This window comes from Coregonus clupeaformis, chromosome 28, assembly GCF_020615455.1.
Source record: "Coregonus clupeaformis isolate EN_2021a chromosome 28, ASM2061545v1, whole genome shotgun sequence".
Classification (NCBI taxonomy): Eukaryota; Metazoa; Chordata; class Actinopteri; order Salmoniformes; family Salmonidae; genus Coregonus; species Coregonus clupeaformis.
The window spans coordinates 229,987-240,595 of NC_059219.1; the positions used below are offsets into that span (position 1 = coordinate 229,987).

The 10,609-nt window shown below is 44.1% G+C and overlaps 1 protein-coding gene across 1 annotated transcript in view; it reads right to left on the reverse strand.

Annotated features, from left to right (window-relative positions):
• LOC121543269 (collagen alpha-6(VI) chain-like) overlaps nucleotides 1–9,116 on the reverse strand; it is a 31,146-nt gene extending 22,030 nt beyond the window's left edge. The window contains exon 1 of the mRNA XM_045208292.1: nucleotides 9,080–9,116. The gene's annotated coding sequence lies outside the window, so the exon portion shown is untranslated. The remainder of the gene's footprint in view (nucleotides 1–9,079) is intronic.
• Nucleotides 9,117–10,609: the final 1,493 nt, after the last annotated feature.

The following is a 10,609-nucleotide window of genomic DNA, read 5'->3' on the forward strand; positions in this document are numbered from 1 at the left end:
GGTTCGGAAGTCGATGGAATGGTCTGCGACTGTACGTCTGCCTTGTCGAATACTGAACAGTTCACGAGACGCCTCTGCGGTGGGGGGAATCCAGGTCAAACACCTTCAGCATCTCCTCAGCAAACAGGTCGAAGGTTGCACATGCGGGGGTTTGACGTTCGAACTCTGCTGTTCCCCAGAGTCGAGCTCGGCCCGTCAGGTGAGTGATGGCATACCCAACTCTAGCCCCCTCCGTGGCGAAGGTCCTTGGCTGCAAGGAGAACTGAAGTCGGCAGCTAGTCAGGAATGGCCGGACCTGGGTTGAATCGCCGTTGAACCGCTCGGGGTTTCCAATCTTGGGTTCCGGAGCAGCGGCTGCAATGACCGGGGCAGGTAACTCGGGGGCAGGGCTGGTGGGCAGACTGGCTGGGGTCAGGTTGGTGAGGAGTTGAATGATCATGGCGAGTTGTTGTTGCTGCTGCTGGGACTGCTGCTGGTGCTGCTGGAACTGCTGATGCTGTTGGTGGCCGACCTGAAGCAGAGAGGAGATGACGCCGCTCATGCGGCCTAGCTCTCTCTCAATGTGTTCCAGGCGTAGCATGGCGGTGGGTTGCTCAGGCTCTTCGGTTTCCATGTCGGGGAAGTGTGCGCTGGGTCCATGATGGTCAGATCGTACTGTCACGGTTCAGACAGACGACAAGAGGACCACAATTGCGTCACACCAGAAAGTTTATTTAAACTTAAGGGGAAAGGGATGTAGGGAGTGAGTGAAGGCTCCAGGGGTTATCCCGTCCGATGTGCTGGGTCTGTGCCTCCCCCCAGTGGCAGCGATGCGTCCGATGACGCCGGTGGTTGGTGGTCCAGAAGTCCTGGGGGGGGGAGGAAACACAGACACAACGGGGCGGAATGAAACCAGGCAGCAGTACAGTTCAAGGGCAATCCAAAATACGTAGTAGCAAGGCAGAAGGCTGGTCAGAGTTACCGGGGTCGAAGAGAAGTCAGGAGTCGTAATGGCAGAAAGCAGGTCTGGTTTTCCTGGGGCAGAAGAGTATCCAAGAATCAGGCAGGTCCGGGGTCACAAAACAGGGGTGAGCCAGAAGCGCGAGCACACAGGTTCCGGGTGTGAGCTTTGCAGACGATCTGACACCGGAGAGCTGAAAGACAGGGCCTTAAATACTGGGAGAGGTTAGTGGGTAATGCAGCGCAGCTGGCAGAGTAATTAGAGCCGAGCAGAGCAGGGACAGGTGGAGCTAGTTAGGCTGAGTAGAGAGAGGGAGGTGAGCAGAGTGGAAGATAGTGGAAACCAATTAAGGTGGTAACCCGGTGGAGTGAGAGGGCTCATGACAATAAATGTCTTTAGGACAGGATTTAGCTAATGTAAAACACCTTATAAATGTCTTTAGGACAGGATTCAGCTAATGTAAAACAGCCTATAAATGTCTTCAGGACAGGATTCAGCTAATGTAAAACACAGCCTATAAATGTCTTTAGGACAGGATTCAGCTAATGTAAAACAACCTATAAATGTCTTTAGGACAAAGGCCCTTTGAAAATACTTCCTCTTTATGGATTATCTGTAGATTCGACCACCATACCCAAATGGATTCCAAATATGCCGTCCTATCTTGCAATCCAACTAAAATAAAAATACAATTCTGATAGGTTTGCCTTTACAAACAATGCTTGATGTGCCTGGGTCCAGTCAGACTTACTCCAGAGAAAGGGTATTGGAAATGGCTAGAACATACTGTACAGTTTTTCAGTCAGAAAGCGCAACAATAATCAACTTAGCGATTGAAACAGACTGTATCCAGAGAGAGTGTGTCTGTGTGTGTGTGCCTAGTTAGTGTGTACTGTATGTGTCAGGTTGTTTAAGAGTCTTAGATCAACGCTTGTTGAGGCCCGATCCCAATGAGTTGAGCAATTCAGGAAACGGGGGACCATCCTAACTGGATGCACCTGGACGTAGTCATGATTTGCAAACCCCCATTTCAAACAAGAATCACTGTTTGAAAGGGCGGTCTTGACATCTCATTTGTTCAGGACAGAGTCCACTGAATATATTTACATCTGGGTCTAACAGATCTCCATGCAGATTTCCTTCATGCTCTGTTCTCTATCACGGTTTACTTAGGCAGCGTTCAAAGCAATTCCTTTCCGGTCCACAGAGTGGGGTCTAAAAGAGTGGGGCCCCATTGTTTTCAATGGCAAATCATCTATTCCACTCAGAAACTGTGGTCACAGATTGACCGTGAACATTAAGGCACAAGGGATCTGTTTAATTATGGAGTACTGTAAAGCTTTCTATAGGACAATGATTACACCACCACCATTTTGTTTACCTCTTCATGTTGACTCAAGGTCAAGATTGTCTTTTATGGTCAGAACGATCCAGTACAATTATCCAAGACTGACTTTAATATAACATATAAATCAACAATAGGGTTTCAGTGGTTGGTTTATTGCAAGCGGAATTTATGTTTGTTACCTATCAGTCCATGTTGACTGTTGAACTGATGACCGTGGGGTTCTGGTAGGCATCAGTTCTAAACTGCTTACCTGCATGACTGCGACATCAAATATACACATCATCATCATAAAGCCCAAACACATGTGAATGGATCCTATTTCAAAGCTCTTCACCACGGCTGTATGCTGTTGTTGGCTCTGCTGACAAGAAGTCAGAGGCCTACAATACCAGTCAAAAGTTTGGACACACCTACTCATTCAAGGGTTTTTCTTTATTTTTACTACTTTTTACATTTTAGAATAATAGTGAAGACATCAAAACTATGAAATAAAAAAGTGTTAAACAAATCAAAATATATGTTATATTTGAGATTCTTCAAATAGCCACCCTTTGCCTTGATGACAGCTTTACACACTCTTGGCATTCTCTCAACCAGCTTCACCTGGATTGTTTTTCCAACAGTCTTGAAGGAGTTCCCACATGTGCTGAGCACTTGTTGGCTGCTTTTCCTTCACTCTGCCGTCCGACTCATCCTAAACCATCTCAATTGGGTTGAGGTCGGGGGATTGTGGAGGCCAGGTCATCTAATGCAGCACTCCATCACTCTCCTTCTTGGTAAAATAGCCCTTACACAGCCTGGAGGTGTGTTGGGTCATTGTCCTGTTGAAAAACAAACGATAGTCCCACTAAGCCCAAACCAGATGAGATGGCGTATCGCTGCAGAATGCTGTGGTAGCCATGGTGGTTAAGTGTGCCTTGAATTCTAAATAAATCACAAACAGTGTTACCAGCAAAGCACACCCACACCATAACACCTCCTCCTCCATGCTTTACGGTGGGAACTACACACGGAGAGATCATCTGTTCACCCACACCGCATAACTCCAGAGTGGCGCAGTGGTCTAAGGCACTGCATCGCAGTGCTAGCTGTGCCACTAGAGATCCTGGTTCGAATCCAGGCTCTGTCATAGCTGGCCGCAACCGGGAGACCCATGGGGCGGCGCACAATTGGCCCAGCGTCGTCCAGGGTAGGGGAGGGAATGGCCAGCAGGGATGTAGCTCAGTTAGTAGAGCATGGCGTTTGCAACGCCAGGGTTGTGGGTTCGATTCCCACAGGGGGCCAGTATGAAAAAATAGAAAAATAATGTATGCACTCACTAACTGTAAGTCGCTCTGGATAAGAGCGTCTGCTAAATGACGCAAATGTAAAATCTCACAAAGACACAGCGGTTTGAACCAAAAATCTCCAATTTGGACTCCAGACCAAAGGACACATTTCCACCGGTCTAATGTCCATTGCTCGTGTTTCTTGGCCCAAGCAGGTCTCTTCTTCTTATTGGTGTCCTTTAGTAGTTGTTTCTTTGCAGCAATTCGACCATGAAGGCTTGATTCACAAGGTCCCTTCTGAATAGTTGAATTTGAGATGTGTCTGTTACTCTGTGAAGCACTTTTGCTGTGATAATGGCGCCGGAGAAGAAGGCTGCCGTTTTACAGCCCTCTAACCAATTGTACTATTATGTGTGTTTTTCCGCGTTATTTGTAATTAATTTTGTACATAATGTTTCTGCCATCGTCTCTTATAACCAAAAAGAGCTTATAGATATCAGGACAGCAATTACTCACCTCGTATTGGACAAAGATTTTTTCTTCAACAAGGTGGCCGCGAAGGATATCCTACAGACACCCAACAAGGCCCAAATCCCCGTCATTCACATGAGGAAGAGACGGAAATATCGTGGAAGTAGGTCGGGGTGCCTTGTAAGGATCCGACGGCGAGCGAGTAAACTGCCGCTCCCATCAATCCTATTAGCCAATCTTCAATCATTTGAGAATAAATTGGATGATTTAAGATTACGGTTATCCTACCAACGGGACATTAAAAACGGTAATATCTTATGTTTCACCGAGTCGTGGCTGAACGGCGACATGGACAACATACAACTAGCGGGCTATACGCTACATCGGCAGGTAGAACGGCTGACTCCGGTAAGACAAGGGGTGGCGGTCTGTGTATTTTTGTAAACAACAGCTGGTGCACAAAATCAAATACTAAGGAAGTCTCGAGGTTTTGCTCGCCTGAGGTAGAGTATCTTATGATAAGCTGTAGACCACACTATTTACCAAGAGAGTTTTCATCTATATTTTTCATAGTTGTCTATTTACCACCACAAACCAATGCTGGCATTAAGATTGCACTGAATGAGCTGTATAAGGCCATAAGTCAACAGGAAAACGCTCATCCAGAGGCAGCGCTCCTAGTGGCCGGGGACTTTAATGCAGGGAAACTTAAATCAGTTCTACCTAATTTCTACCAGCATGTGAAATGTGCAACCAGAGGAAAAAAAACTCTAGACCACCTTTACTCCACACACAGAGACGCATACAAAGCTCTCCCTCGCCCTCCATTTGGCAAATCTGACCATAACTCTAGCCTCCTGATTCCTGCTTATAAGCAAAAACTAAAGCAGGAAGCACCAGTGACTCGGTTAATAAAAAAGTGGTCAGATGACGCAGATGCTAAGCTACAGGACTGTTTTGCTAGCACAGACTGGAACATGTTCCGGGAATCGTCAGATAGCATTGAGGAGTACACCACATCAGTCACTGGCTTCATAAATAAGTGCATCGATGATGTCGTCCCCACAGTGACCGTACGTACATACCCCAACCAGAAGCCATGGATTACAGGCAACATCCGCACTGAGCTAAAGGGTAGAGCTGCCGCTTTCAAGGAGCGGGACTCTAACCCGGACGCTTATAAGAAATCCCGCTATGCCCTCCGACGAACCATCAAACAGGAAAAGAGTCAATACAGGACTAAGATTGAATCGTACTACACCGGCTCTGACGCTCGTCGGATGTGGCAGGGCTTGAAAACTATTACAGACTACAAAGGGAAGCACAGCCGCGAGCTGCCCAGTGACACAAGACTTCCAGACGAGCTAAACCACTTCTATGCTCGCTTCGAGGCAAGCAACACTGAAGCATGCATGAGAGCACCAGATGTTCCGGATGACTATGTGATCACGCTCTCCGTAGCCGATGTGAGTAAGACTTTTAAGCAGGTTAACATTCACAAGGCCGCAGGGCCAGACGGATTACCAGGACGTGTACTCCGAGCATGTGCTGACCAACTGGCAAGTGTCTTCACTGACATTTTCAACATGTCCCTGACTGAGTCTGTAATACCAACATGTTTCAAACTACTTCAGAGGCTACATAAGTGTGAATGTGCAAATCTGAAATGGGTCACATGTAAAACTGAGTGTGGGGACACAGAAAAAAAAGATTGGATATGGAAAACAAATCTGAATTGGATTCTTCGGGTAGCTGTTGAAACACAGCCAGTGTGTTTATACAGCCAGAGTGTTTCTCAACAGGCTTTTTAAAAGGACAGTAGCAGCAACATTTCCAGAAAACCACTATCACAGCTAATTTCAATCATGTGGAAAGTTCAGAAGCCTGTGAAACTGTGCCTGTTTGAAATAAAAGCTTTCTTATGGCAGCAGGGGTTGCTGTAGTCTTACTGTTATTCAGAATGTGGCGGTTGGTGAGAGAGTTTGAATCTCTGATGCAGCGGCTGAGGTTGCATCAAACCAATGTTGCAGATTTAAGTAACTGTATTTATTTATTTTATTTCACCTTTATTTAACCAGGTAAGCCAGTTGAGAACAAGTTCTCATTTACAACTGTGACCTGGCCAAGAAAAAGCAAAGCAGTGCGATAAAAACAACAACAACACAGAGTTACACATAAAAAATAACATACAGTCAATAACACAATATAAAATCTATATACATGTAGTGTTGGTTGCAATAGTGTTGCCATGCAGTACAGTACAGTACATTAACAACCGCAGTAATTACACAGTAATAACAACATAGTATTGTGTGACCTTGATCATCAATAGAACAGGACACTACATTGAATTTGTATTGTAATGATCACATTGTACTAGACTGCGTAGCTATAACAATATTTATTTTCACCCTTAGGCTACTTGAACCATAAGCAGTCGGAGTAGCACTGATTAGAGGTTATTGTTTGGCTGTTATTCGCTTCAAACTTAGCACACTTCTGGCTGTGATATGATCCAGTTCATCTGAGAAATTAAGTCAGGACCCTTATTGATGTGGCTGTTGTGGTTTGCATGTCATTGAAGATTAAAAATGTTATACTTGTATTCTGGCCCAAGGCTTCACAGGTGAGAGAGCTAGCTCTGTATATTTGTGTAATTACAGTGCTCCTCTGTAAAAGAGACCTTGGTCTCAGCATGACTCCCTGTCACAATACAGGTTACATTTGTTTGTGTTGCAAACTTTTGACTGACGTATCTGAAAATATGTGGCTTTGGCAACATCAAGTCTGAGCCTGGGGGTGAAACAATTAAACATTGCCCATGCGGTCTCTAAATGGTTTGAACGGCCACTGTCCCGTTAATTGGCTCGGTCTTGTGTATCAGGCGGAAATTCCCCATTATTAAATTCTGCAACAAATGAAGGGTGCACATCCATGGGCGTTGTGATGCAGACTGATACAACAAGAAGAGAACACAGTGTTTCTCCTGAAAGGAAATAGAGCAACACTGAACGATATCATGAGAAAGTATCCAAACTTTGGTCTTAACGAAAGTATCCCATCTAAATTGAGAAGTTATTTGGAAAGAGAGGTGGAGAGCAGGGCAGAATAATGGTTACAGATGCAGGATCTTAATTTGACCAGTTTCTCACAGCAGGAAAATAATCCTGCAGCAACAGGAAATGTGAATTATTGTGTGGATTATAATTAATGTATTTTGATGAGGAGGACTTCATGTGGTGTCGAAGAAGGCGTGACAGAACCTGTAAACACACCTGGAGCAATTTTCGCATTTCCTGAACATGAAAAAACGATTCCCCCACAACCATATAAACAGGAAACCATAAACAGTCACGAGATGGTCTGGTCTCTGGGTTGGACCTGCTGATGGATGCGCTCACTCTGCTCTGTGGTGTGTGTGTGTGTGTGTGTGTGTGTGTGTGTGTGTGTGTGTGTGTGTGTGTGTGTGTGTGTGTGCGCGAGTGTGTGCGCGAGTGTGTGCGCGAGTGTGTGCGCGTGCGGGATGTGAAGCACCCATAAGCTGTGCTTGACTGTGTTTATCTGGTCAGACAAAGACTCAACATCATGTCTTGAGTTTACAACCAGCATCACAAACATTGTACCTGCTCAGCCTCAATCCCTGATTCATGGTTTCTTGGAAAGTCAAACTAAAATCTTATGGAGTAAAACAAAATAATTTACCATCTTTGTGAGTGCCGGCTGCCTTTATTCATAAAGCATTTTGGGGGGGCTCATCTAAAATCCAGAATCAAATGTGTGGACATTCATCTGGGCCAAAGAACAATCACACACAATCACACTGTACCCTCTTAGAATAAAGGGTTCCAAAAGGGTTATTTGCCTGTCCCCATAGGAGAACCCTTTTGGGTTCCAGGTAGAACCCTTTTGGGTTCCAGGTAGAACCCTTTTGGGTTCCAGGTAGAACCGTCTTTGGAAAAGGTTCTACATGGAACCCAAAAGGGTTCTACCTGGAACCAAAAGGGTTCTATCTGGAACCAAAAAGGGTTCTTCAAAGGGTTCTCCTATGGGGACAGCCGAAGAACCCTTTTAGGTTTTAGATAGCACCTTTTTTTCTAAGAGTGTATAACATCCCACCATCATAAGGCGTCATCCATTGACAAACTTCATTAGTCAAACAAATGTACTTCAACAGAGGGATGTTCAATTATGCAACTGTACAGCATGGTGATTAATGGTGGGTAGGATGATAAGCATGATCTGCAGTAGTCTGGATTGTCTGTGAATACTGTTACAGCATACAGCTGGCAGGAGGCTCCACTACCAGTGACCACCACTTGTCTATAACAAACACACCAATTTTGGGAACAAAGACTGCCACAGAATGTTTGAGAAAGTTATCCAAACGTTCCCAGAACATGATTTTGGCAAATGGACAAGAATTTATTAGAACGAATTTCAAGCACACACACGCACGCGCACACACAAACACACACATACACACATACTATTTTACTTTTTATTTTGATTAGGTTAATCGACGCCAAAGAGGTTGTACATTTTTCTTAATAATTTGAACCTAATTAATTGGTTCAATACACGCTTGAAACATGTTGCGCATGCAGTCTAACTCTAATCAACAAGGCGGGCTTTATTATCTTTGTAGGGACATCCTAAACGACTAACATTTCAGAGTAGGCTATTAATTTGCTGAACGTAAATGAAAGCATACTGCGGCGACGCGTAGGCCTATCCAATGGACACTATCAATAGAGTGATTTGTGATTAATTCACTTCAGCATATTTATTTTATTATAAGATTATTTTATATTTAAAAAAATTAACTAGACAACTTTGCACTTAGAATAGCATCCTCAAAACCACCCATTGAATTCAAAAGATTGTCTACAAAAACCTACATTATGTTTCCCACTATGTCCTCAAAAGGATAATTAGGCATATACACTGAGACATTGTGAGAAAATTCATTTAAACCGATCACAAAATGTTTCAATTATTCAAATGTAGCCTTGGTTTGCATGCAGAACAAAAAAATAAATAGTGTAAACTTACAATGGGGTTGATGCACTATCCGGTGCGCGCAGGCAGGAATCCCATTCCCTTATAGGACCCAAAGCCCAATCTTGTTCTGCAGAAATAGGCGCGGCCGGACACTGCTCACACCCCGCCCGGAATCATCGCATGGTAGGGCAGAGAGTAGCTTACAGTATTTAATCCCCATACAATTCAGTATAGTCTACAGGACATGTGCACCATGCACACCCCCACATCCTTTCAAATGTTCCCCTGAATTAGTTCTACGGGGAAACTTGATAACGTTGGAGCAGCTGGAAGGAATTATAAGGAAGTTCTGAAGAAAGGCGGATAGAAATGTAACGGCAGTGGTTATTTGTACCTGGAGACTAATACCATTAAAATAATAGTAGCCTTTACAATATAGGCCTAGTGTTGTTGGTCTTTATCGGTTATGCAAGGCTCTCTACATTTGGATGAATTGGTGCCTCTAGCGAAATTCAAAAGGCTGATTGAAGACCTTTTTAATGAAGAATGTGTTTGTTTTCTACGATTGTGTTTTGCAAGAGGAGTGCCTCCAGCGCTATATGCTATTCAGCATTTAATGAAATTTACAAACCTCACAACCTTGCCTTGCGTTTCTGACTTTCAGTGACAATTACTAACATCTTTGACCATTTTGCTGTTACCTATCCAGACCTAGCAGATCTGCAAAACAAGAGTGGACCAGGGAACAAAACATTTTGGGGTGAAATAGAAATGCACTTCTCTGCTCCAGGGCACCTCACTCCAAAGTACACCTTCAGTGGACTCCATCCCATTTCTGACACCAGTGTAGAGAAGTTGTTATGCCAAGAGGTCTGAAACCTTTTTCACTCAGCAGACGTTTATCCTCGGGCAACACCTGTCACTTTGCTCCTGCTTGTCATGGTTTAGATTCAGTCCAGTTCCCTTGCTGACCACACTGTGGCATATAGTATCCTATGCCAGTGGTTCCCAGCTCCGGTCCTCCAGTATCCCGAACAGTACACAGTTTTATTGTAGCCCCGGACAAGCACACCTGATTCAACTTATCAACTAATCATCAGGCCCTCAATAAGTTGAATCAGGTATGTTTGTCCAGGGCTACAACAAAAATGTGTGCTGTTGGGTGTACTGGAGGACTGGAGTTGGGAACCACTGGGCTAGGCTACCCCTAGTTACATGTATGGCCTAATTTAGCATCCTATAAAACTCTCACCACGCACCACAGAACTGCAGCATACACAAACCTTTTTACATAAGTCTTTTTTATATGCAATTTTAGACATGAATTGCCTCCGACGCCACTCTGCCTCCTGAACAATTAAATAAATTTGTTTCCAGATCATTGGTTTTTTGTCTACACTCCCTGAATGTAATTGCTGAGTGAGTTAGGAATTGAGCAAAACCCTGCATCTTTTTTAAATTTTAAGACTGATTTCTCAAAAGAAATGTACTGGCAGTGTATTTGTATTTGGCAACTCATGTTTGGATGTCATACATTGATGTGATAATAATAATAATAATAATAATAATAATATGCCATTT